At 36.6% G+C, this 23,363-nt stretch overlaps 1 non-coding gene across 1 annotated transcript; it reads left to right on the forward strand.

Annotated features, from left to right (window-relative positions):
* The first annotated feature begins 931 nt into the window (after nt 1-931).
* Nucleotides 932-1,090, forward strand: LOC125389510 (U1 spliceosomal RNA). The gene has a single exon (XR_007228464.1). It is a non-coding gene; the product is annotated as a U1 spliceosomal RNA (small nuclear RNA).
* Nucleotides 1,091-23,363: the final 22,273 nt, after the last annotated feature.

Raw genomic sequence — 23,363 nt, forward strand, 5'->3', positions numbered from 1 at the left:
ACATGGCTGCTGCTTCTGGAATCGTATCTGAGAAACTTCATTCTATCTCTCATTCAGTTAATTCTCAGGAATAAAGAGGATGAGTATTAATTATTTTCTGAATTTTTACATTGACACTATCACATATGATCAAGAGGTCCCCACAAAACACAATACAGTCCTATTCCATAGCTGTTCTGTGTGTACATAAACAGCAGTTGTTTCAGCAAATATGAGATTTCACTGTGTAGTTTAGGATCGCCAAAACTAACAGTTTGGATGAGCTCATGACATTCTGTGGTGTGTGCCATGATGCCAGGGTTTATCCATTCCGTTAAGAAAACTCTGGAAGAACCAATTTCAGGAAACTTCTGTTGATTTTTTTGTCTGCATACTTGTGAATAATGCTGCAGTAAACGTGAGGGGTGGAAATACTCATTTGACACTTGTTTAATTTTCTTTGGGAAAAAGGATGACTTCATGTCATTTTATGCAATGCAGATGAAACTGGAAAACATTTTTTTAAAAAACGGGAATAAGCCAGGCAGAGGAAGATAAACAGCACACAATCTCCCACATGCACAGAACCTAAATATACCAATTTCATAGAGAGTAGAATAGAGATTATGAGAGTCTAGAGAAGGTAGAGTAGAGGCATAGATGAGAAGGGATAGACCAAAGGAAGAATAAGTTCTGTGGTGTCATTAAGCAGCCTGTTGGATGACTATAGCTACCCATAATGTACATTCCAAGAAGACATTGAATTTTATCATTGCAAAAAATGTATACATGTTTGAGGTGCTGTGTGTACTAATTAATATGATTAGATCACTATATAATGTGCATATGTATCAAAAGATAGCACGGTGCTCCTCAAGTATAAAAAATTATGTGACATGTAAGAATAAATATAAATATCAAAAGATTCTAGTTTCAAAAATCGCAGAGTTGTACACTTACCTGGCAGGGTTGTTATGACCGCAGAGGTGGATTTCCCAGGGTGAGGCTTATCCATTGTATTCTGGATGTGCTTATCCCTATGATTTCCCAAAATGTTGTAAACTTGACTGCATGATTTGTGGCACTGGGGGCCCATATTCATGCCCTCCCATGAGAAAAGTAAAATTAAAAATTTTAAAAATTGCATTGCTGTTTTACATAAAACCTTGGTGTCAATAAAAAAGAAAGGCAAGCCAGTGAGATGGCACAGTAACTAAAGTACTTGCTGTATAAACCTGATGACCCAAGTTTGATGCCTACAGTCCACAAAGTTGGGGCATTGTCTTCTCTATTACATGGTAACTCCATGTAAATTCCTTTTATATTTGTATATATTTCAGGAAGCCTCTATAGTAGCACATTTTTGATATTGCTTTTCAAAAGTCCTTCAGTGTTACCCATCCCTCTCCATATTCCCTGCCCTCCCATCCCCCTCTTCATTTAATCCTCCGATTCTAGTTTTCCCTTTATCCCTTTATAACAGAATATTCTATTTTCATTTTCTTGGAATATCTGCTTTTTGCCCCCAACCCTTATTAGCTACCTAACCCCTCTGTATATCATGTGTCTTAATGAGATCCCTCCAAGAAGGGAAGTTTTCAATTTTGAAGGAAAGTGCTACACAATAATAAATGATTTGGTTATGGCGTTAATGCAATGACTCTCCTCTCTCTATTCTTTTCTCTTCTCCTTCCTTTCTGCCTTCTTTCTTTCTTTTTTCTTCTCTTTTGCATGTGTTCTTTTCTAATAGAGTCAACTCTCCCTCCCTCCCTCCCTCCCTCTCTCCCTCCCTCCCTCTCTCCCTCCCTTTCTCTCTCCTAAATTGCTTTTAAAAGGTCTTTATATTTCCCAGGCTCAGCGTATGATTCTTTATAAAAGGTCCAGGATGGATGTACCTTATTTAGGCAACAGAAATGGAATCTATGGCCAAGACAAGGATGCATAGCAGAACAAGGAGCCATCAGAATCTGTGTGCAGCTGAAGTGAGTGTGGGTAGGCAAAGAAGGGCACTTTGACAATGATCAAATCTCAGTTCTATATGAGAGTTTTCTGATGGTTCCTTGTTCTGCTATGTTTTCTTCCCTTGGCCATAGATTTCATTCTTGTGTTGCCTGGTCATTACTCTAAAATTTTGGTGTTACTTGGGAGACTGGCCAGAGTACTACATCTAAGGGATGTTAAATTCTAGTCTGTTTGAGGTCAAAGACAGAAGATGGATGTGTCCTGAAAGACAGGAAAAGCCAGTGTTAATGTAATGCTAATCTCATCCAGTAACACCTTAAGGTTTTATCAAATTTATGAGCTTCCTGTAGTTTAGTCAAATTAACCAGTACAGTCGCCTTTGTTGAATAGACTGTCACAGCTCAAGGTAGAGTGTTTACCTCCCTCTCACCAATCAAATGCAAGTCTTAAGAGGGGAAAAATCATATGCCATTTCATTATATCAACACAGTCTCTGAAAGTATTTCAACTTAAAGCATGTTGGTCAACCTGAAGATTCGGTTGGACATAAATATCCTAAGCATATAAGTCTATTTGGCTGGCATAATAAAACAGAAATGAATTTTCCAAGATTAAGACATCAGGTCAGTAGGTTCAGTTATTTTTTAGGCCTATTTTCTTTTTTATGTGGCTGGGTTTCTCTGGGTAGCCTTGCTGTCTTGACTCTTTGCAAACCACACTGGTCTTGGAACTCACAGAGATTCGCCTATCTCTGCTTCCTGAATGTTTGGATTAAAGACATGTGCCACCACTGACTGTCTTCTTAGGCCTTTCTCCTGCTTGCATGTGGTCATATTCATGTGACATTTCCTATCTGAAAAATCCATTATCTCTTTCTTTTCTTATAGGGAACAGTCCTGTCACCTTAGAGCTCTCTCTTTATGATCTCATTTCACATTAATTATCTTCATAAAAGCACTATCTCCAAATACAATTTCATTAAGGATTACAATTTTAATTTATGATATTTTGGAACAGGTGGCAGTGTGTTCTGTATATGACATACAACATCATTACATATTTCAAAAATTAGTAAGTTAGATACAATTTTCAAATGATTTTTTAACCCTTCATGTATTCGTAAGCTTTATACTCCAGTAAATTTGCATAATAACTTTATATGGACGATTTTCAAAAAATATTTTATTTTTATTTATGTATATGCATGTGTATCTGCTCTCTCTATTCCCCCACCCCGTGTGTGTGTGTGTGTGTGTGTGTGTGTGTGTGTGCCCTAAGAGGCCAGAAGTGGGTATCAGATCCCTATGTGGGTACAGGGAAATAAATTCCTATTCTCTGTAAGAGCAGCAAGTGCTCTTAACTGCTGAAGCAATCTCTCCATCTCCTATCTATCTAAGTTTGTTAGTGCTCATTCAGTTGTGTTTTTAGTGACTCAAAAAAATTAAGACTGGCTAAACAAAAAAAATAATTTCGCCATGTATTTTACATTCTTATTTCAAAACCAATATATATTCATCAGTCACATGCATTTACATGAATACACAAAATATGTTGTCAGAGAGTGCTCATAATCCACCGTAACCAGAAACATTGAGAGCTGTTAATACTCGGGTATTCGGGTATGTATCTTTCCCCCTGCCTAGTGTGTTTTGTTTTTTGTTTTTTCTGTTAACTATCATTTTCTATATAAGTAGATGTCACCATGTTTGTTGCTCCTTTCTTCGTTGTAATGCATGTGATGAATCACCCATTTGACTACCGGTTCTAATGTTTTTCTCTTTTCCAGGTTTGCTCAGATCTACATTTCTAGGATTTTCTCTGACTCCTCCCACCCCAGGGTTCTAGCAGCTTCACCATAAACTTTAAAGCATTGAGAATATGTTGCAAAGAAATTCCTAATGCTGTTCCTCCTAAGTATCTAGCAAGTGTTCTTTTCTACCTTGTCTAAGACAGGATACTTTGCCTCTTTTTTATACAATAACATTTTCTTTAAAAAAATTACTATAGAAAGTAGAATATTTCCTTGGAATTTTCATACATTCTTAGTTTGACTCGACTCCCTCCACACTTCCATACTCATTTAAGTCATTTTTTTTCTCTTCCCATTGATGTCTTCTAGTTTTCTAAGCTCTATATACACTTGTTCTGACATAAATACAAACATATGAAAATTAGAAGGTAGGTCAAATGTGTGAGAAAGAGCATATAGGATTTGTCTTTCTGATGCTGGGTTACATCTATGTAAGTGGTCCCATGAGTCCCCTGTTTTTTTTTTTTGTAGTAATTACCACAATTCCTTATTGATGTTTGTTTAATAGTTTCTCTTGCCAGACAGTATACTTCCTAAATACCTAGTTTGATGACTGTATCTTGAACTGTCCGTGTTCTAACTGGTATAGAGCTGGCATATAAGTCTTGTTAGCATATTCAGATAAGGCATTTCATATGAAAGAGGCAAATGTGTATAAAATATATTCACGAATACAAGGCTCTAAGTAGTTTATATATAACCTTGTCCAAGGTTAATAAATCTTAATAATTCAGAAAATTGTAATCTGATTTTAATGGGCAAATGTTAATGTGCATTCGCCACCAATAGTTAGTAATTATATAAAAGTAGAAGACATATTATAGCAGCCAAGATCTTTATAGTGTATTTGAATACATGATAAATTCATGAACAGTTCTTATCTCCTCGAACAGTTGTATATCTTAAGAACTCATCATCATAAGCATTCTCTGGATTTTCACAGAATTAATCCTGAATAATTAATGAATCTAAAGGAGTTAGACAAGTACTGCAGCATGCTAATCATTTCTTTCAATGTCAATTAGGAAAAATAGTCTCTTTGGCCTGCTATCTTGGAATACATATTATACAGTTAACTTTGAATTTACAAATATGAAATGCCCCTAATTATTGAATGCATATATTGAAATACATATCAATGTCACTGGTGAAAGTTAAAGCTTGTAGAAAAAAATGAAGGCACTTTCACAGAATTATTAACTATATTGGGACTCTTATTACAAATAAATATGCTTGGCTTGTAGATCTATATTTATACAATATTTACATATTTCCACAAATGGTATCATATAACCACTAGTGATTTGGGAACTATGTCAAACGTAAACCTTAGATAATTTTAGGTTGAATGGATATTTGCTTAGTAAAAATGGAATTGAAAAGCCAGGTAGCTTTTATGCAATCTGTTCAGTTCTCTCAAATGCATACTATTCTTCATTATTCTATTTATATCAATCCTGCTCAGTTATTTTTTTTAAGTTTTGAATTGTGTGTAGGTGTATGTGCAGCTTGAAGATTGATATACTGTGTCATATATTGAGGTGAGAGGACAACTTGTAAATTAATTCTTTTCTTTATCCATATGGAAAAGTCAATTCTTTCCTTCTACCACGTGGGCTTTGATGACCAAACTAAGGTCACCAGACTTGCAGACAAGCACCTTTACCTACAGAGCTGTATTTCTACCCCTCTTCAGTTTCATTTTAGCTATGATTCATCAGTACTTCCTCTAAGTTTCAGACATAATATAATGGTAGAAAGTTTTCAGATGTGATGTTCAAGGGGGATACCAAGTAGGACTAGCCTATTTGGCAAGAGATTTGTTAAGAGTTATTAGGATCATAGACAGAGATAGATGTCTTAGTCAGTATTCTATTGCTGTGAAGTGATTCCATGACCACAGAAACTCATAAAAGAAAGCATTTGGTTAGGGCTTGCTTACAATTTCAGAGATTTAATCCATTTTCATGGCATGGAACCTTGATGGCGCACAGGCAGACAAGACATGTTGCTGGAGAAGTAGCTTGAAATTCTACACTGGGATCTGTAGGCAGTAGGAACAGAGAGCCACAAGGCCTGGCTTGGGCTTTCAAAAGCCTCAAAGCTCACCCCCAGTGACACACTTCCTCCAACAAGGCCATACCTCCTAAGCCTTTCATAACAGAGACACTCTCTGGTGGCTAAGCATTCAAATCTATTAGGCTGTTGGGGACATTCTCATTTAAACCACTGTGATAGACAATAGTATAATGGGGGTTCTGAGAAGAATTTAGAACATTGACAGAGTGGGAATTCCTTCTTACAGTTTTCAAAGGAAAAGATAGGAAAGATACTGCAAAGTTTCATTTTTTGTTGTTCACTTAAGCTGTTGCTCAGAGTAACCAGTGAATGCTCAGTTAACATTAAGTGACCTAACGATTCTCTGGATTTCCTTAGTGTCTGCTGTTATGCTCCCTTTTTCATTTCTAATTCTGGTAATTTGGATATTCTCTCTCCCTTTGGTTAGTTTGGATAATGGTTTGTCTATCTTGCTGATTATCTAGAAGAACCAGCTCTTTGTTTCATTGATTATTTGTATTGTTTACTTTTTTTTTATTTTACTAATTTTAGTCCTCAATTAGATTATTTCCTGGCATCTACTCCTCCAGGGTCAGTCTGCTTCTTTTTGTTCTAGAGCTTTCAGGCATGCTGTTTAGTCACCAGTGTGAGATTTCTCCATGTTCTTTATTTTTTTTTGTATTAATTACATCACTGCTTCACCCATTAGCTCTAACATCTTATTGGCTAACTCTTACATCTTAATTTAACCCATTTCTAGTAATCTGTGTATCACCACAAGGTGGTGGCCTACCAGCAAAGTTCCAACATGTCTATCTCTGAGAGCAGATCCATGGCTTCTCTGACTCCGCCCTTCATTTACTTAGTGCTATGAACTTTCCTCTTAACACTGCTTTCATAGTGTCCCATAAGTTTGGGTATGTTGTGCTTTCATTTTTGTTGAATTCTAGAAAGTCTTTAATTTCTTTCTTTATTGTTTTCTTGACCCAGGTGTGATTCAATTGAGTACTCTTTAATTACCATGAGTTTGTAGGCTTTTTTATAATTATAATGTTGATTTGAACTTTAAGCTGTAGTGATCCGATAAGATACAGGGGTTTATCCTAAATTTTTGTGTCTGTTGAGGTTTGCTTTGTTACTGAATATGGGGTCAGTTATAGATAAGGTTCCATGAGGTGCTGAGAAGAAGGTATATTCTTTTATGTTTGATATCTCAGAGTACGCAAGGAAGGCCCTACTCCCTCTGAGGAGTGGGAGGGGGCAGAGAAGGGGATGGAAGGGGAACTGTGATTGGTATGTAAAATGAAACGTAAATTTTTTAAAAATAAAAAATATGAAAAAAGAACATTATGTGATCAATAAACCTTTCCTAACTTGCTTTATTGGAAGATCAGTGTGGCAAAGAAGGCAAGAGTCTAGAGAAAGGCATTACTTCAATTCTAAAAACTAAATTGTCTCATGTCATCAAATATTACATGGAGTAGCTTACAAAATAACATGGCCATGGATAAGAATTGTTGATGTGATATTAAATAAAAATTTCTTAAACATGTTGAATGATTCTGCAAATTTTTATGAACGTTTATAGATTGAATAATGGGAATAAAACCACATTATTTACACAGGTTGGGATTTACTTGTTCCTTACCTAGATTGTAATCCAGGAGAAAATCTTGACATATGAAAGTTGTCAAATAAGCTATCTGTATTTATTGGATTATTTGTTCTTTTGATGACCAATTTTTTGAGTTCTTTATATATTTTGGAGATCAAACCTCTGTCCAATGTGGGGTTGGTAAAGACTTTTACCCATTCTGTAAGCTGCCGTTTTGCCTTATTGACTATGCCCTTTGCTTTACAGAAACTTCTGAGTATCAGGAGGTCCCATTTATTAATCATTTCTCTCAGTGTCTATGTTACTAGGGTTATATTTAAGAAGTGGTCTCCTGTGCCAATGTGTTCAAGTATGCGTCTCACTTTCTCTTCTATGAGATTCAGTGTGGTTGGTTTTATGTTGAGGTCTTTGATCCGGTTGAACTTAAGTTTTGTGCATGGTGATAGATATGGATCTATTTTCATTCTTCTACAGGTTGACATCCAGTTATGCCAGCACTATTCGTTGAATATGTTTTCATTTTTCTATTTGATATTTTTTGCTTCTTTGTCAAAAATCAGATGTTTGTAGGTGTGCGGATTGATATCCAGGTCTTCACTTGGGTTTCCTTGGTCCTCCTGTCTGTTTTTATGCCTATAGCAGGCTGTTTTCAGTACTATAGTTCTGTAGAAGAGTTTGAAGTCAGGGATTGTGATGTCTCCAGAAGTTCCATTATTGTACAGGATTGTTTTGGCTATTCTGTTTTTTTGGGTTTTTTTTTGTTTTTTTGGTTTTTTTTTTTTTTTGCTTTTCCATATGAAGTGGAGTATTGTTCTTTCTGTGTCTGTGAAGAATTGTGTTGGGATTTTGATGGGGATTGCGTTGAATCTGTAGATTGCTTTTGGTAAGATTGTCATTTTTACTATGTTTATTCTACCCTACCCAAGAGCATGGAAGATCTTTCTATTTTCTGGTGTCTTCTTCAATTTTTTTCAAAGATTTAAAGTTCTTGTCATACAGGTCTTCCACTTGTTTATTTAGAGTTACTCCAAGATATATTATGCTATTTGTGGCTATTGTGAAGTGTGATGTTTCTCTTATTTCTTTCTCAATCCATTTACCATTTGTGGTGTAAAGGAGGGCTACTGATTTTTTCAAGTTAATCTTGTGTCCTATTACATTACTGAAGGTGTTTATGGGTTGTAGAAGTTTCTTGGTAGAATTTTTGGGGACACTTATATAAACTATCATCTCAGATTGACATAATCTTTCACTGAATGATTCTTTTTGCCTACCTTATCTTTGATACCTAAAATTCTCACTTTCACTTAGTCCAGTCAGTTGGTAAAACTTCCTTCTGAGATTTTTTATTTGACTTCCTGCATTTTATATTTTTGAGTTCTATTTTAGATTTTTTAGATTCTAGCCCTTAATTAAATTCTATTTTCATATTCCAAATTGTTTTTATTATCTTATTCAACTGTCTTGTTGTGTTTTCATTTTCTTAATTCAGACATTTATTCATGTTCTTTTTGAGCTCCTTAAACATATTTATGATTGCTATTTTGAAGTACTGTCTTATCAGTCATTTATATTGCTTTTCTTGGGGAATATTATGATGGAGATGCTGGTTAATTGAGGAGACATGTAATCTTTGTTCTTCATGATGCTTGTGGTTTTGTGATGGGTTCTAGGTATCTGGAATTAGCTTGTTTTTGGTATTTCTGTGTATGACTATGTAGTCTTACTTTTGTTGGGTGAGTGTTTGTATCTTTGCTGTTACATCAACTTGTTAGGGTATGCACCAGATGAATGATGCTCAGTTTTCAATCTTGAGACTATTCTGGTTCAGTATTCAAGTGGTCTCAAGTGAGCATAGTATTTGGGATGACTGATACATGAAGAAGTGGAGTAGAGGATGCGCCCTAGATATATTAACTAGAGTTCTATTTCAAGCTCCATGTAGGCTTGGGGTGCAATTCTGGGTGGGGTGACTGACATTGCAGAGGCTAGACATCAGTGACTGACTGACATGAGCAGGAGGGTGAAGTGGCTCTCTGCAAGTTCTAGCTAAAGTTCCGCTTGGATTCTGGGTTCAGAATCCAAACTGTCCAAGATGGTGTGATGGATGGGGTAACTTACTTGTCTTTTCAGGAATCAAACTGATTATTTAGACTTATTAAGTCATGCATTAGTAGAGTTGTTGTTCTGGCTAGTTTTATATCAGCTTGACACAAGCTGGCATTATATAAGAGTCATAACTAAGAAAATACCTCCATAAGATTGGCCTATAGGTAAGCTTTGATTAATAATTGATGTGGGAGGGTCCATCCTATAGTGGGAGTTTCCACTCCTGGACAGGTAGTCCTGGGGTGCATACAAAAACAAAGTGAACAAGCTATGGGGAGAAAGTCAGTGAACAACACTCCTCTATGGCCTCTGTCTCAGTTCCTGATTCTCGTTCCTTGCCATGTTTAAGTTCCATAGTGGTGGACTGTGATTTTGGAAGTGAAACCTGAAAGAAACCCTTTCTTCCCCAAATTGATTTTGGTCATGGTATTTTATCACAGCAACAACAACCCTAACTAACTTTAAAAAAGTTAATCAGACATGGGTAATTTAAATTACATTAATTGAACACAAGGATAAAATCAGATGAATTCACTTATTCTTAATTCTTACATTTTTAATGATTTAAATATGATGGTTATGTTTTCAATGTAATATATGAAGCTGAAAATAAATATTTTTTATAGTAATGTAGTGCCTAAATAGTTGTACACTGTATATTTTTCAGTGGCATGTTGGAGAATTGTTACTGGCACTCTTATACTTAATTATATCAAACAATGATGTGGTTTAGTACAATTTCTAATGTTTCTAAAATGGACATTGAGTATTGATGTGTAAACATATATTTTCAGAAATAGTCAGACAAATCACTGTATGAATTGTCTTTGTGTTCCATGATATTTGGAGAATAGTAAAAGATAATCTATTTTTTCATCTTTTAAACTGAAATGGAACTAGACTAGAAAACAAAACCAAACAATTAAAATTACAATAATGAAGCCTTCACTCAAATCAAACTGGTTACTATAGTAACTTAAAATTATAGCATTGCAATAAAAGTAGAATGAAAAGACAACTTCAAATGCTATATCAGTCTTTTGAATATGGAAAGAGGAGTTGTTGTTTGATATCAAAAAGTGACTGGGTTGCTATTAAACCTTCTAAGATGACTGATTTTATGTTGTCTCTTCTCCTCATAATAAAAAATAAAAATGGAAGCATCTGACTGCAGGCATTAACCACACCAGAAGGGAACTGTTACTTTCACTACATTAATCTCCATAAGACTGATGACTATCACTTTATTCAAGCAATTCATAATTACCTGCAGGAACAGAGGGCAGACTGATGAAGCAGTGCATTTATAAATGACTTAAGAGGTCCTATTTAGATGTTTATTTTTCTACTTCCTTCATCACAAAAAATAAAGGTGAAGCATTCTCTACTTACAAGAGCTTTTAGTAAATATGAAAGGAGAGGATATCCAGGAGTTTGAAATGCATACAGTATTGCTTCTTTAGGAAGTTCTCTCCTAAAATCATACATGCTGTAATCTGTTGAGATCACTATCATTTTCATGCTAGAGGTCTAGCCTCAGAAAGCGGCTGAATTTAGCACATTTTCTTGGGCCTGGAAATCATACACACCTTTTTTTAGTCAGGAGGGGAGTGACAGAGAACTAGGAATACTGATAAAGAGAGAGAGACCTTCCAAGTGAACATTCCGCCAAATTCTTTTGGCTCCCATAAACTTCCTATACATATATAAACAATTTTCCTCCTTTCCTTTTTCTTTCCCTCAATTTCTCTCCCATCTTCCTACCTGCATGCCTGTCCCTCTTCCTCCCAGTCTCCCTCCCCTCTTCAACTTTCCCACCTTCCTCTCCTTTCTCCTTAAATATGTGGTGCTCAGCAACTTCAGTGTCTTAGGTACTGATCTTGCCAGGGGGAACATACTAGTGAAAAGTACTGATATAATTTCCCCTTCATGGAGTTCTACAGATAAAATTAAAATTGAAATGAAAGCTAAAATGGAAACATATAAGGTACACTGAGAATATTACAGGAAGAAAACTTAATCTAAGGGGCCAGGAACAGGTTTTTCTGATGAAGCATTATGCATAATTGGATGTAGTCAGCTCATGGATGCAAAGAAGAAGACAACAGAAATGAGAAACAACATTATCAAAGGCCATAAAATGAAAATTTAGGGCATGTGGGTAAAGAGAAGGCCAATGCTTGAAGAAGATGCATGCAAATCAATTGAACTGAATAGAAGTCCCAAACGTAGACTCACTTAATTACAGCTAAAGGATAATGCACAAGGATGCCTAATTAAGGTGCTGTGAAGGGAATAATGGGGAAAACATGGATGAGGACTTTTATCTGGAATGGGGAAAGAATTGATGGAAACTTTATCTGGAAGAGGGGAAGAAGGGTAATTCATAGAAGGAATATAGATTAATAATTCTAAGAATGTTTGGAAAATGCACAAGGAAACATTATTTTACAAGTACTTAAAAATACTATCATACCCTCACACACACACACACACACACACACACACACACACACACACTTAATGGAGCTATGCCAGCCACATAGGCTAATGATGCTTTCCCAAGAATGAAATCTCTAGGCCAGTAAAGGGAAAATCCATTTGGGTTGTTGGTCTGGGATGTCTACAGAACTCCTGAATCAATATACTCCATTTCTATGAGGTCCTTCGTTACCTCCTAGAACTTGGAGAAAATACCGTATTGCTGCAGATATCACATTCAGATTCAGGACTTGAAAGAATTGACCTTAAAGGCTTCTACTTGAGGACTCTGTATAGTAGTTTCAGAAGGTGATATGCCAGGATAAGAAAAGCAATCAATAATCTTACCTAGCTAAAATCCTGTAAACTACATAAATACCCTGCATGAAAAGGTATCCCTAATGGTGCATTTGCGGCACTTTTATTTTGGGAGTAACCAACAGCTATCTCTTTGCATGCTCATATGGGTGGAAATTCATGCCTGCTACTGTGAACTTAGCCAACTACTTGTGGCTGCAGAGGTCAAAGACCCTAGAAGAGAAACTACTATTTTTCTAAGTCAGTATAGTTTCTTCCTGTACACACATACATAAATATAGCTCTCACCCCTCACAAAAGAAGCTTCTTTTTGCGGCAGATGGAGGATACTACAGAGATCTACAACTGTCCATAAAGCAGAGAATAAATGACCGTAAACAATCCAGTACTAAATGATATATTTACGGTGCAGCCTCTACATCTAAGTCTCAGTGAAGAACATGGATAGAGGTAGATTGTAACAGTTAAAGAGTCACCAGCTAGGACATATTTCTTCTAGGCATGAGATCTCAGCAATATGGTTGCATAAACAGAACCTGTATAATGACCACACCAATTGATATCCCAACATACATGGAAAAAATTTCACAAGGCCCCATCTCTAGATTACTAGCTATAGGCTGATAGTGACTGTTAAAAGAAGGGAAGTCTGTTTATTTTCAGGAATAATCTTCCTGCTAGGTTATCCAATCACAAGTAGTTGGGCCACAAACATGCACATATGAGAATCACTAAATGTATTCAGTAGGATAGGTGTGTGTGTGTGTGTGTGTGTGTGTGTGTGTGTAAGAATAATAAAGTAGAACCAGGAAGTGGTGGTACATGCCTTTAATCCCAGCACTTGGGAGGCAGAGGCAGGCAGATCTCTGTGAGTTCGAGACCAGCCTGGTCTACAAGAGCTAGTTCCAGGACAGGCTCCAAAGCTACAGAAAAACCCTGTCTCAAAAAAAAAAGAATAATAAAGTGGAGGTCATGAATCAGAGGAGGAATAAACAGGAGAAGTTGGAAATATGAGAGGGCAAGGTGGAAATAATGGTACTCATATATGAAATTCTCAAAAAAATGTAAAAATTTAATTAATAAAAAGGAAAGCAAAAAGAGAAATGACACTGATCAATATGACTAGGAAAGTATGCAAGAGTCTTAAGCCAAGTAAGACACTTGGACATATTATGGTTTTAGTGCTGCCTTATTGTAATTATTCATGTACATGATCTCAGAAACCTTTCCCTCCTTTTGTTCTTATTTTATGAATATCTACTATAGTCTTTGACACATACTAACCAGTAAATGCTTGTTGAATTAAAGATGTAGAGAAAAAATGCTCCCTTAAAATTAGAAGGTCACAACAGTACAGAGAACAGGTCAGCTTCTATATGGCTATTACTTTTCTTATCATGTAACGGCATAAATAAACCACATTCATTTAAAATTACAAGTAGCTTTTTCTATAAGCAAAGACACTAGAATGGGGCTTGTTAGTGAAACTGAATTGCTGAACAGTACTAAGAGAGAACCAGTTTTTCAAGGCAAATACACTAGCTTGCACAGTTAAAATTTATATTATGGGGGGAAATAACTCTGAAAGTCAGGGGATCTCTGTGAACTTTTGAAACAGAAACAAGTAAAATTTAATTACTCCTGGTCCTAAGTAATTAAGGTCAACCATGATATTTAGATATTCTAATTTCTTTATACATTGTTCCAATTGTATTTTCATATGGCAATTAGAAATTCAGACCATATGGTAGTTAGGTGTTTTAATTTCTCTAAACTTGGCTCACATTGTATTTCTTAATATGGTCATATATAGTTATGAATTTTGATAATCAATGAAAACACTACAAAAAATTAATTAACTACACTCAGGATTTTGAAACAATAACTATAAGCTATTGTCTACATACATAGTACTGTGATTCTAATTGCAGCAAAATTGCACAGCTTGAAGAACAACTTTGGAGCATTTACTCTTGCAAAGCCTGTCTTAGTCAGTGTTCTTTTGCTGTGAAAAAACACCATGATCAAGCAATTCTTATAAAAGAAAGCATTTAATTGGGGACTTATTAGCAAATTCAGAGGTTTAGTCCATTATCATCATGGTGGAAAGCATGTTTGCATTCAGCAAGCACTGGAATAGTAGTTGAGAGGTACATTCTGACCCACAGGCAGCAGGAAGAGAAATAGCGAAGCCCACCCTATGTGATACACTTCCTCCAACAAGGGGATACCTCCCTATCCTTCTAATCATTTCAAATAGTGCCACTCCCTAGTTACTAAGTATTCTAATACATGATGCTATAGTGGCTATTATTATTCAAATCACCACATAGCCATAGGAAAGAAGAGGCATCTCAAACCCTTGTCTGAATTTCTGTAGCTATTATTATGTGTGTACTCCCGTGACATAGTAACCATTTCCTATCTTGATCATTTTGTTTGTGTCAGAACAGTGATCCTTTAATAAAAGGGTCTGAGACTTCCTATCTCTGGCAATTTCTCGTGATACTGCTAATTTGGACTTTCACTTGAGGTATAGTTTGCATATTGTATCTTAATGAATCACTTGTAAGGCCTGGCTATAGAAAGAGTGTCTGGGTGATATTACTTTAAGGACCCAAGTTTAAAATTAAAGAGACTGAAAATGAAACATTAGTGGTTATTCTCATTTGGCATAGACCTTTCATAGTGTTTAATTCTACTAATAAGATAGTTTTGATAATCTTACAAGGAAACTACACAGAATGCATATGCCTTCATATGTAAGAATTCTTGAAGTTTTTTTTTCCTGTTACCATAGTTTTTATTTATAATCTTTGAAGTTCTGCCACAGTCAAATTGAGTTGGAAGAGAAAAACCATGGAAATGATTCATTTTAATCTGTTTACTGAATTGTGGAGTTGCTGGTGCCACCTCCCCTCAGGATTTTTTAAGAAATCCCATTTGGTGGTGTATTTAGGGCTTGCTGTAGCTTATTTAACATACTAATCCAACCTGCATTTTCTACATAAGACAAATTTGACTTTGAAGAAATCCTGATGCGTTAATTCAACTGCTTATTTAAGACACTGTAAAAGAATCATGAAAAGTAATCAAAAAAACAGACAAGCAAAAAATAAATAAGCAATAACTTTACCATACAACTATAATATCCAGAGCATGGATTGTATGAGGACATTTAGATGGGAATTGTGTAATTCAGTAACAAACCTTGACACCTTGAACAGTCCTTTTTGTCTCTCTTCAGGTAAATGGAGTCTTATAAGTATAAAAGTGATCTAAAGCTCAAGGATTTGCCAAGCTCACTTTCTGCCTTCATTGTGTGTCCAATTACTAGATAATTGCATTAATGAAAGAAGTACCTTTAAGCTGCTGACCAATTTTCAGAAGCTCTTCAGACTTCAAAATCTTAAGAGGTTTTTAACTGTTCTAAATTTACATGACAAAGCAGATGTTATAAATAAGCAAGATGTTTACTGAGCCTCAGAGCTTCCTAATAGCTGCATAATTATCTTCTAAATGGGAGGAGCGAGTAGATGGCATCTTTGATTCCTCACAATTATAGTGTTTTAATTATTTCAACACTTCTGCGAACTAGTTGATCTACTCTTGGTGATGTGGTCACATAACAGGGTTCTCTCTAAGTATGTACATATGCAGCTATACAAAATGAAAACACCTGCTGCACACAAACTGGATCTCATTATAGCTTTGGGGAGCATCTGATATGCCCATCAGATATTTTCTCAGTATAGTAAATACCTTGCATTCCTTTAAGGCACAAGTGAAAGATAACTTCCACTTTAAGGTCATTAGAGAGACAGCAGAAGGTTTGTTTGTGTTTCCCATTTCCCCAGGCCTCACTATCCTATGGGTACCTTGTAAATACCAATACCACATATCAGTTGCTCTTCTTCCTAATTGTATGGCATATGACTGAAGGTTTCTGTAAGATTCTTCCCCAGGTACTTCTGGAAGGTATCAAGTATTTGCTCATGTGGACTGGATTCCTGAGCAAATACCAGCCCTCTCTAGCCTACTTGTTGCTTTTCCTTGTTTGTATGTCTCTAATATCATTCTGTGTTTTAGAATAGGAGGCCATATAATTATGGTTTAAGACTTGAACTTAAATATGAGTCAAATTGAGGACACAGTTCTGTATCTGATATCATTGTACCTCCGAAGTGACTCCTGGATTCTTCTCTCAGAAAGAGTGATTGCAATAGTTTTTTCAGCACTTATATGCACGAGCTCTAATTAGGCTTATTTACTTGTAGGCCCATATTTCTACATGGTGTGATAGCCAAGTTCTCTGCCATGGTTGGTATCCAGAGAAGTCATGTACCCTGCAAGACAGGTTTTTGCTACCCTAACAAAAGCTCAGGATATGTTGATCCTTTTCTTTTGTAATTGTGCAGATCTCCTGAGTAAAGGTGTGAATTCCAAGCTAGTGACCAAGCTGCGGATGTGACTGTAGTCCTGCTACCCCGAAACAGAATGTTAATGAACTTCCACCTTAGTTTTCCTTGGGGGAATAAAAGGTGTTTAAGTAATAAACACAGGTGATCTTCAAGATTTGAGTGAAGCCTGAGACTCCCTTCTGATATTGCTGTGTGAACTGTGTCTCAATTATTCCCGTGCCTCCATGCTGGTCCACAGAGTGAAAAATAGTTTATGTTGGGGCATCAGACCCAAACATTTGCTACAGTTAGAGATGCATCACTTCATGTCTGAATCATGCACAAACACATATTAACACTTTTATAACTTTAATTTCAAGCAATTGGAAGCAGCTTTAAGATGCTTTTGTGTGGTACAGAGCAGACCAAGAGACTGCAGCTGCACAGAGTGAACCGAGAGAGGAGCTCTGAGGCACAGACTGTAACTGCACAGAGAGGACCAAGAGGTGAGCGACCATCTCCCCAGCTGGACAGACTAGTCTCTAAGCACTTGGTACCAGGGCAAAACCCTGGGCCCCTCCCCCACTTGCCTCAGCTTCACTGGCTTTAGCAGGCAAGCCTCCTGAATGTAGAATGCTCAAACTCCCCCATCAACCAGACCCTGTTATCTACGAGGCCCACTTTGCCACCAATCTTACCCATCCCCTGTGACCTCAGAGGATCCCTGACGCACAGACTGTGATTGCACAGAGAGGACCAAGAAGTAAGTGACTAGCTCCCCAGCTGGACAGCCCAGTATTTAGGCCCTAGGCTCCAGGACAAAATTCTGGCTCCCTCTCCCATGCACCTCAGTTGCACTAGCTGGCCAACAGGCAAGCCTCCCGCAGATAAGTTGCTCCAACAACCCCCCATCAAGGAAACCCTGCAATCTACTAGTCCCACTCAACCATCAAACCCACTCATCCCCAGAGACCTTAACAGTTTTCTGAGACACAGTGACTGCACAAAGCAAACCAAGAGTAGTTTCCTAAGATAAAGGCAGCAACTGCAATGTTCAGTCAAAGAGAGGATCCCTGAGACACAGGCACTGACTGCAAGGATCGGACCAAGAGGCAAAAACACTGCCTGCCACCAATTGGAGGAAGAGATGGGTGGGCACCAATGCAAGAATATACTCAACAACCTAAAGAGAAACCTGGCAACATGAGAACCCAGTGGTCATACAACAGGAAGACCTGAACATCCTAATCCAGAAGAAGAAAACAATCTTAAATATAACTTGATGAATATAACATGAAGATGATAGAGACCCTTAAAGATGAAATGAAAGATTCTCATAAAGAAATGGAGGAAAATACAAACAAAAAATGGAGGAAATCAACAAATCTCTTAAAGAAAGCCAAGAAAACCAAGAAAAAAAAATCAAACAGGTGAGGCAAACATTTCAAACAGTTCAATACTTAACTGAAATAGAAAAAAATACAAACCAATAAGATTCTGAAAATAGAAAATCTGGATAAATGAACAGAAACTACAAATGTAAGCATAACCAAGAGAATACAAGGGATGAAAGAGAGAATCTCAGGTGTTGAAGATATGATAGAGAAAATATATCCATCGGTCAAAGAAAATGTTAAATCCAACAAATTCTTAACATAAAACATCCAGGAAATCTGGGCCACCATGGGAATACCAAACCTAAGAATAATATGGCTAGAAGAAGGATAAGTCCAGCTCAAAGGCACAGAAAATATATTCAACAAAATTATAGAAGAAAAATTTTCCCACTTAAAGAAGGATATGTCTATCAAGGTACAAGAAGCTTATAAAACACCAAATAGACTGGAACAAAAAATGTCTCCACACCATATAATAATCAAAACACTAAAGATACAAAATAAAAAGAACATTAAAAGTTGTAAATGAAAAAGGTCAAGTAATGTATAAAGGCAGACCTATCAGAATTACAACAGACTTCTCAATAAAAACACTGAAAACAAGAAGGTTCTGGACAGATGTGCTACAGACACTAAGAACCCAGACTACTATACCCAGCAAAGCTTTCAATCACCATAGACAGAGGAAACAAAATATTCCATGATAAAACCAGATTCATAGCAGTATTATTTGTATGTAATAGCCAGAACCTGAAAACAACCTAGATGTTCCTCTACTGAAGAATGGATAAAGAAAGTATGGCACATTTACATGTTAGAGTAGTACTCAGTGGTAAAATAACAATGACATCTTGAATTTTGCATGCAAATGGATGGAATTAGAAAACACTATCCTGAGTGAGCGAACCCAGACCCCCCAAAAATGAATATGGTATGTACTCACTCATAAGGGTATACTATCTATAAACAAAGGACATTGAGCGTATAGTTCATGATCCTAGAGAAGCTAAATAATGAGGTGAACCCAATGAAAAACATATATAGATCCTCCTGTGTTAGAGTCAGCACTTTTCGAATGGATACCCACGCTCGACCCAGGCTGCGAGCTTCCTGAACTCGGGCCCACGAGAAGGGACGATTGTCCTGAGGGTTGAAAAAGAGACACAGACAAAAGAGACCTGGCTCATCTACAAGAGTAAATGGCAACTTTATTAAACTCAAGACAGGTATTTATATCAGTGGGCTAGAAGAATCGAAAATGCAAGGCCTCCTCCCATCCAGGAGCAGTAGGGAAGATTAAAGCCTTCCTGGCCCCTCGGGCAGGGTCAGCTAGGGGAGGCAGGCTATTGGCCCACTGCTAAGAACTTGAATACAAGTGGAATCACCATAACAAAGAGAACCAGGTTCTAGCTAGGTTATCCCCTCAAGCCAGAGCTAGTGCAGAGTCTCCAGGAGCTGGAGGTCACACGGCCCTGCGAATTGCCAGGAGAGAAGGGAAGAAACTTTGGTAGCTACACTCCTGGAAGTTGGAAGCAAACTAGATCACCTGACAAAATTGGGAGCATGGGAACAGCAGGTAGAAGGAAGAGGAAAAGGAAAGAGGAGGAGAGAAGGAGAGGGTTGAGATGGAGGAAGGACAGATATGAGAGCAATTAAAGAGATATCTTGATTAAGGGAGCCATTATGGGGCTAGCAAGAATGCTGGCAGTAGAGAAATTTTCAGGAATCCACAAGGATAACCCCAAAAAATACCCTAAGCAATAGTGGAGAGGGTGCTCAAACTGGCCTTGTCTTGTAGTCAGATTGATGAATATCTTAAATGTCACCATAGAACCTTCATCCAGCAACTGATGTATGTAGGTGCAGAGATCCACAGTGAAGCTCTGGGCTGAGCTCGCAATGTCCATTCAAAGAGAGAGAGGCACAATAATATGAACAAAGGAGTCAAGACTGCGATGGGGATACACACTGAAACAGCTTACCTCTGCTAATGGGAGCTCACTGACTAGACTCACAGCAGGGGGATGAGCATAGTACCAAACAAGGCTCTCTGAATGTGGGTGACAGTTTTATGACTGTGGCAGACTCTGGGGTCACTAGTTGTGGGACAATGATTTATCCCTACTGCTTGAACTGACTTTTTGGAGCCCATTCTCTTTGGAGGGATTCCTTGCTCAGCCTAAATACAGTGGGAAGGGCCTTGGTCCTGCTTCAGAGTGATGTGTGAGAATGTTGACTCCCCATACCCTCTCTTAGGATTGGATGAAGGGTGGGCTGGGGAAAGGTGGGGGAGCAGGAAGAGAAGAGTGAGTGGGAACTGGGATTGGAATGTAAAATGAGAAAAGACTGCTTTTTAAAAAATAAATAAATTATTTTAAAAACTATTTTGCTGCAAGGCCTGTCAGGTTGAAGGGCTACTGAAAGAGAGGACAGCATTTTGTTCATTAGATTTTTTTTCTTTCCTGTTCTTGGCTCTCTTAGTCCATATGTTCCAATCTTCAACACCCCCTGCTTCTTAAACTAACTTGTTCTATGGCAGATAATATAAATTATTTCTTAAAAATCTGAATTTTTAACCTCTGACCTTGACTCATGGAAGAGATAGTGATTACAAATGCCCTTTTCTCAATCTGTTTCTATTTTAATGTGTACAACTAATTTTTGCTGCTGTGATAAAGCACAATAACCAAAATGACTTATGAAAGAATGAGTTTATTTTGAGTAATGATTGAATAGGGGAAGTTCAATGCAAAGAAGTCATGGCAGCAAGTAACCAGAGCAGAGAGTTCAGAGATCATATTTTCAGTAACAAATACAAAGCAGAGAGTGAACTGGAAGTGGGTCAAGGCTATAGACTCTCAAAACCCAGATCCAGCATCATACTTCCCCAGTAAGTCTCTGCCTCCTAAAGGTTCCATAAACTTTCCAAACAGTGTCATTAGCCAGAAACTAACTGCTCAAATGTCTGAGCATATGGGGGACATTTCTCATTCTAACCTTCACAATCAGTATGTAACTTATTCTATGCTATTATAATTATTCAATACTGTCAATCCTGTCTCAAGTTCAAATAATGTTGGTAATGATGACTGTCAGGTATTATTTTCATATCAATTTCCCCAGGCTTGTACTTAGCTTCTTTGTTGTCTGTGTTAAGATGATTGTCACAAGCAAACTGACAATTGTCATAGAAATTACCAATAAATACTGTGTTTTCCTTGGATGGGCAAGAAGACTCAGTGGATGAAAGTGCACTTTTATGATTTTTGTTTAATCCTCAGAATCCATGTGAAGGTAGAAGCTGATAATTCACTCCTGGACGCTATTCTTGAACTCTACATATGTTCCTTGCAATAGCTTAAAATGCCTCTCTATATGACCCCACACACACAAATAAGTAAAATAAAATATTAAAAAAATCTGGCTTTGAATGACATTAAGAATTAGAAATGATATATAAACTTTATTTTTGTTTTTCTAAGAAATAGGTTCTTTCTACTTTACTTTATTGAAGTATAGTTTACATGCCATATATTTGTTTCTCCATTTTAAAGTATATATGTTAGATTTTATTTCATCTCCATAATCAATTTTGGAAATTTTTATGATTCCCATAACTAAATAAGTAAAAACATCTACCCTGTACATTTTAGTTACTATTTCCATTTACCAGCCCTAAGCAACCACTAATTTGCTATCTATGTAATTTTAACTTCTTCTGTACATTTTATGTAAATAAAACTATATAATGTGTTTTCTTTGTCTCTGGCTTTTTTCACCTAGCATAAAGCTTCAAAGCTTCATCTATATGGCAACAAATATTATTCCATTGCTTTCTATGACTAGATGATATTTTATTCTATGTTATGACAGAATTTCTTTATCCATCCTTGTACTGCTGGGCATTTTTTCTGATAGGACATAATGACTATTGTGAATGATACTATGATAAGAACATAGACACATTTTTGTGCTACTGTTTCCACTGAATTTGAAACATCCTATCTTACAGGAAAGTTCTTTAAGCAGCAAGGTTAAGCAACTTTGGTTAACCTTGGCTACCAAAGTTAAGCAATGGGTTCAGGAAGTCCTTGAAACTGAACAGAATCACTGGACCCTTCCCTCCAAGAATAAGCAATAAAGGTTCTGAAAGTCACTCTTAAATAAGCTAAACTGCCTATGCAATGTGACAAGCTGGCTGCCCATTTCTATTGTGATGACTTTCCAAACATGGTGGAATATATCACATTGAACTGTTAGCCAGAAAAACCCTTTCTCTCTTATACTTTTTCTTGTCAATTATTTGATCAGAACAACTAAAAATTCAATAATAGAATAGATCGATTTTAATATTGAGTATTAACAATATTAAGTCATTGTATTATAAATAAGAAATATTTCTTAGCCTACCTAATTTTTTATTTCTTTCACAATATTTTGTAGATTTTTTTAGAGTGTAAGTTAAGCATTATTTTTTGTTAGATTTACTTCTGAGTATTTTATTCATTATAAATTTAAACTAATAAATAATTATTATATATATTTTATTCCTTACATGTTGTAAGAAGGCTGCTTGTTCATTTTCCGGCTGCCCAGACACCCGAAATAATCACACAGAAACCATATTATTTGAATCACTGTTTGACCTGTTAGCTCTAGTATCTTGTTTGCTAACTCTTGTATTTTAGTCTAACCAATCTCCATTAATCTGTGCATCACCACGGGGTTGTGGCCTACCAGCAAAGTTTTAGCACATCTGTCACCAGCAGTGCCTCCATGGCTTCTCTCTCTGACTTAGTCCCCTTTCTTCCAGCATTCAGTTTAGTTTTCCCCATATACCTCTGCTCTGTCCTGCTCTGCTATAGGTTCAAATCAGTTTCTTTATTCATCAATGGTATTCACAGCATACAGAGGGAAATCCCACATCACCTCCCCTTTTCTGTTTAAATAAAAAAGGTTTTAATTTAACATAGTAAAATTATGTATAACAAAATAAGTATCAAGCAAGAATTATAGTTACAATATTTATATCTACTTTATCTTTTATCATGACTTAGGAAATTATATTATTACTATCTATTCTTCAACTCTATCAAAGACTCCAGAAAGATATAACATTACCTAAGCAAACAGGAAGTGCATTGTAAGCAACTTCCAAACCTCTAGAAATTATAGAGACATCTTGCTGCCTGGGCAGTCACCCAAAGTTCTTCTGTACCATTGAAGCAACCATC

Source organism: Myodes glareolus, chromosome X, assembly GCF_982192425.1.
Source record: "Myodes glareolus chromosome X, mMyoGla1.1, whole genome shotgun sequence".
Lineage (NCBI taxonomy): Eukaryota > Metazoa > Chordata > Mammalia > Rodentia > Cricetidae > Myodes > Myodes glareolus.